Consider the following 5,603-nt stretch of genomic DNA (forward strand, 5'->3'; position numbering starts at 1 on the left):
GGACCAGTGAATGTGTTGAGTGCGAACTAGAAACAGAATGGCGCTCGAGATGATCGAGTCGGTGTTTGCGGTGCTCATGACAGGAATATGTGTAGAAAATACAAGAAATTTAATCGAAATTTAATCGAAGCAAAGAGGAGAGAGATTTTTGTAACTAACTGGAATGTGTTCTTTTTAAAACCGGAGGGTTTTGTCAGAGTATGTTCTCACAACATTGAGCACAGACTGAAACTGGAAACTGTGAACTAGTCAAAATAGTGCTTGACGATGTGGATCAAAACGGTAAAATCAAAGATGGTAAAATCCTGTCAGTTCGCTATAATACTGTCAGAGAGTCACAGACATTTCAGTCACCACAATCAACACAGTCATCAGCACTGACGTTCACAAGATCACAATCACCTGCATTCTGATTCCCCGCACCTGCTGCAGGTCATTAAGCTCCCCTTTATAAGTGCTTACCTCACACATGCCCTTTGTCTGGTCTACCATTCTCTACCTTGAACCTAGCCTGACTCCCTTGTTACTCACCTGTGTGTTTCCTTACCTCAGACGTTCCAGTTTCTCCACCACTCCACGTGATTCCTACAAGAAAACCAAGAACTGTCTCAGCAAGCTTAGCCCTCTGAACCCAGTCTCTTGTGCTACTCTCACCTCTCATCACCTCCTGGTTCACTCATTAGTCTCTGTAAATAAAAACCCTTGTTTGACCAGTTACCTCTGTGTCTCCTAACCTGTGTTCTTGACAGTTTAATCTTGACTTTCAGTGTTTTGGGAAGTAGTGGCCTAGTGGTTAGAGAGTTTGACTCCTAATCCTAAGGTTGAGGGTTTGGATCCTAAGGTCTCGGGCCGGCAATACCATGACTGAGGTGCCCTTGAGCAAGGCACCGAACCCCCAACTGCTCCCCGGGTGCCGCAGCATAAATGGCTGCCCACTGTTCCGGGTGTGTGTTCACTGCTGTGTGTGTGCACTTTGGATGGGTTAAATGCAGAGCACGAATTCTGAGTATGGGTCACCATACTTGGCTGTATGTCACGTCACTTTCACTTTTTTTTTTTTTTTACTTATTAACGTGTGTTTATTGGCGTGATGGTTTGGCCATAATAGTTGTAAAAGTAACTTGGTGGGTGAAAAACATGAACAAAATCTTAAATTTGTTCTTAAACAAGCTTTTCAAAATAATTTGGTTTCTGTATAAACTGTATAAGAATGGAGTTGATTTGCTTTTTCCTGAACTGGTGTAATACAGTTTAATATTTTATTAGGCTATCTGTTGCCTGTGTTGTTACTGTTGTCATATTGTGTGTGATTTTAATTTTAAAACCCATTTTGTATGTATGAACTACACTCTTTCAGTTTAAATCTAGATTAAAGACTCTCTCTTTATCTTTATCTTAGTCTCTTTATCCTGGCTTACACATAACACACTAATATGCTTCTAATGTCCAAATCCGTTAAAGGATTTTTAGGCTGCATTAATTAGGTAAACCAGAACCGGGAACACTTCCCATAACACCCGATGTGCTTGCTACATCGTTAGAAGAATGGCATCTACGCTAATATTAGTCTGTTTCTGTCTTATTCCGAGATCACCGTTGCCACCAGATCCAGTCTGTATCCAGATCAGGTGGTCACTGCAGTCACCCGGATCCAGTAAGTATCCAGCCCAGATGGTGGATTAGCACCTAGAAAGGACCTCTACAGCCCTGAAAGACAGCGGAGACCAGGACAACTAGATGAGCCCCAGATACAGATCCCCTGTAAAGACCTTGTCTCAGACGACCATCAGGACAAGACCACAGGAATCAGTTGAGTCCACTGCACAATTTGATTTTGCTGCAGCCTGGAATTAAACTGCTGATTAGTCTGGCCAGAGGAGAACTGGTCCCCCAACTGAGCCTGGTTTCTCCCAAGGTTTTTCCCCATTCTTTCACTGATGGAGTTTTGGTTCCTTGCCGCTGTCACCTCTGGCTTGCTTAGTTGGGGACACTTCATTTACAGCGATATCGTTGACTTGATTGTAAATGATTGCAAAGATACTATTTAGATTGAACTGAGCTGGATGAAGAAATTACTGAATTCAATGATGAACTGGCTTTAACTGTCATTTTGCATTATTGACACACTGTTTTCCTAATTAATGTTGTTCAGTTGCTTTGACACAATTTGTTTTGTTTAAAGCGTTATATAAATAAAGGTGACTTGACTTGACTTGACCTACTGTATAAACAATCATTTCAGAGAAATTTGTTGTTGTAACTACATGGAACAAGGGGGGAACAAAACACCACTTTAATTTACAGCCTGCAAATGTTGTATTTACCCTGTAACTACATGGAACAAGAGGGAAACAAAGCACCGCTTTAATTTACAGCCCGCAAATGTTGTATTTACCCTGTAACTTCATGGAACGGGGGGGGAACAAGCAGCACTAATTTACAGCTCACAAATGTTGTTTTTAACCTCTAACTACATGGAACAAGGGGGGAACAAGCACCACTTTAAATTAAAGCCCACAAATGTTGTATTTACCCTGTAACTACATGGAACAAGGGGGAACAAAGCACCACTTTAATTGACAGCCCGCAAATGTTGCTTTTACCTTGTAACTACATGGAACAAGGGGGGAACAAGCAGCACCACTAATTTACAGCCCGCATATGTTGAATTTAACCTGTAACTACATGGGACAAGGGAGGAACAAATTGGACTTAAACACAGAACAAATGTATATTTGCATAGTAATTACAAAGAAAAATATTGCACTAGTTTTAATGTAATTGTTCGATGGCCAGATTTTTTATTTATTTTTTTTTTTTTTTTTTGATATGAAGAGTATACATTATATGTGATATGAATTTTGTATGTTGTATTTTTTATTTTTATGGATGGAGATGGGTAAGCTTTTTTTAAGCTGCATTGAACCTTGATGGTATATCATGCAAAGTTATTTAGTGATAGTGGTGTTGAGAAGTTGCTGGTGTGAAGTTGCTGAGATCGACGAATAAGCTTTCATACGGTAAGAATCTCATTAACTAATTTCATTAGATGTCCAGTTTTGTTGTTCAGTAATCTCCATCATGTATCCTTTAATAATAGAATATGTGCCCCATGGTTAAAAATACCTATAGGCCTATAATAAAATACCAATATAAAATTATAAAAAGTATATCGTCTTTCTAAATCATTCCCAAACATAAGATTGTTGTTTAGGCCATACATACCACGTAATATTAGAATAGGTACCTCTTAGTTTCAAGATAGGCTACTTACAGTATAAATGATTTGTAATTTTACAGGTTGTTACCCCTTTATTCCACAAACATAGCAGATTATTCCCCTCTCTACACAGAGGTACTGAATATGTACACTATAGTTACAAAAAAAAGTTAAGCTGTAACTTCAGTTTACTTATGCAGTTCTTTGCGGGATGCATATCTGGTTGTTACCCCCTTATTACCAAAACGTAACACATTGTTCCCTTATACCTACTCGTAGGCGTACACTATAATTACAGAAATGTACACTGTAAATTCAGTATACTTACGTAGTTCTTTGCGGGTTGTAATCTAAAGTGTTACCAAATGTGACCCACTCTATATTAAGTGTCCTTAAATACTGTGTACTTACATTTAAATTAATCATTTGATACAATGCACTAATTGTGTACATATATGTTTGTGAGTATGTGTTTAAAATAAAATTAACTTTGTGGTTCATTGGAAAAAGATGCTAATATTGCCATGGTTTCAGTTCAGTTTGGACTTTGTTTTCTGTTTGCACTGTTGAGTTGGTAGATATGGTTTCTGATTAGTTGTCATTCAGTTCAGGTGTGTGTTGTTAATTATCCTAGTTTGCTTGTTTACTTATGTGTGGATTATTTACCTGTGGATATATTAAAGGCTGTCTTCATCTTTGTGTGTGTGTTATATGCAACACCGTTCTGTTACAAATACAGGTATTGTAATTGTTTTTATTCTTGGAGTGAACCAGCCTTTAACCTTTTAACACCACTTACCAGTGGCCTGTAGCACGAAGCCGGTTCCAGTTCTTACCCAGGTAAGTTTACATTTAGTTTAAGCAAACCAATGACCTGTGAGTGAAGTAATGTAAATCTGACGCATCACAGTTAACCCTTTACTGTTTGTATGGATGGCCTTACCATTTTTGGAGAACCCCGTGGAGATCGGTTGCGCAGATTTTAAGAAGGGCACTTTGACGGGAGATGGTATAGTTTATCAACAGTATGCCGGCTTATTGAGCCACACATTAACAATATGACACAACGAAGCTGTGTACCAAAAATTGTATGCATTGCTTTGCGTTTTTTTGCAATCACATACGAGCAAGCACACCGCTGACCGAGCGATCAAAAAAGTGGTTTCTGCATTGCAGGAATACACTGATGTGTTCATTGTTTTTCCTGGCCACGTAGACACGCTGTGTATTTAAGAGGGCTTTTACAAAAATAGCTGGTGAGATTATTTCCAATGCAGTATACCTTTTAAGTTCAACAATTTTTAAAAGGATTCCCAAGGGTTATCTGTGCCCTTGCATACATATTGCAATTTCTGTAGCCCTAGCTGAGCATGAGGCTGATTTTGTGAATAGGAAGTCTACTCACTCCCTGTTCAGGTACAGTCTGTTGAATGCACATTTTATTTGCATTTTACAATATATGTGTAGTCAAATGTGATATCATTTTTAGTATGGTCAACCTGTAGACTGATATACCCATCAATTGTAGATGACTTGTGACCATCAGTACCATCAGTACATGATTACAAGCTTAGATGCTAGACAGCCTGGGTCTGTGCATGACTCCAGAATTTTCCGGAAGTCTACATTAAGTCAGCGCTTTGAGGAAGGTATTTGAAGAACAAAACCCCAGCAAGTTTACAATAATGAAATTATACTGTTAACTTGTATATTTGTTTTATGTTTATTAACAGAGCTGTTTGATGGCCTCTTGGAGACAGGGATTATCTTTGTCAGAAATTTTTGATGACCCCCTATCCTAATCCCGAGACAAGGTCCGAAGAGCAGTTCAATGCAGCTCACAGCAGAACCAGGGGCAGAACTGAAAACACTTTTGGGATCCTGAAGGCAAGATTCAATTGTCTTCATGGCCTGAGAGTAACACCAACAACAAGCATCCCAGATAGTGGCTGCTTGTGCAATCCTGCACAATGTAGCCAATATCAGAAAAGAGAGAGTGCCAACAAACCCCCATCTCCCCCCTGATGAAACGGACCCCATGAGATTGGACCATCCAGATGGAAAAGCCATCAGAGATGCAATTAAAGCACAGTATGTCAGTTAATTTGTATTAAAAGCACAGTACACATATTTGTGCATCCCAGAGTTTTATTGTTTTTCACAGTGCTAGAGAAAAAAGAAAAAAAAAGTTTATATATATATATATATATATATATATATATATATATATATATATATATATATATAATTATATATTTATTAGTGTCATTCCTATTGAAATAATGCATTAATTCAAAGTCTAACTTCACATAACATCTTCTAGTATTCCATCTGCTCAATCTGTAGTTTAAGTTTCTTTTTTTTTGAGTAATTTTATTTCATA

General features: G+C 38.2%; 1 long non-coding RNA gene across 1 annotated transcript; it reads left to right on the forward strand.

Moving 5' to 3' along the window:
* Positions 1–3,931: 3,931 nt before the first annotated feature.
* LOC122135493 lies at positions 3,932–5,350 on the forward strand. The gene is made up of 2 exons (XR_006153538.1): positions 3,932–4,060; positions 4,954–5,350. It is a non-coding gene; the product is annotated as an uncharacterized LOC122135493 (long non-coding RNA).
* Positions 5,351–5,603: the final 253 nt, after the last annotated feature.

This window comes from Cyprinus carpio, chromosome A24 (assembly GCF_018340385.1).
Source record: "Cyprinus carpio isolate SPL01 chromosome A24, ASM1834038v1, whole genome shotgun sequence".
NCBI classification, from domain to species: Eukaryota; Metazoa; Chordata; class Actinopteri; order Cypriniformes; family Cyprinidae; genus Cyprinus; species Cyprinus carpio.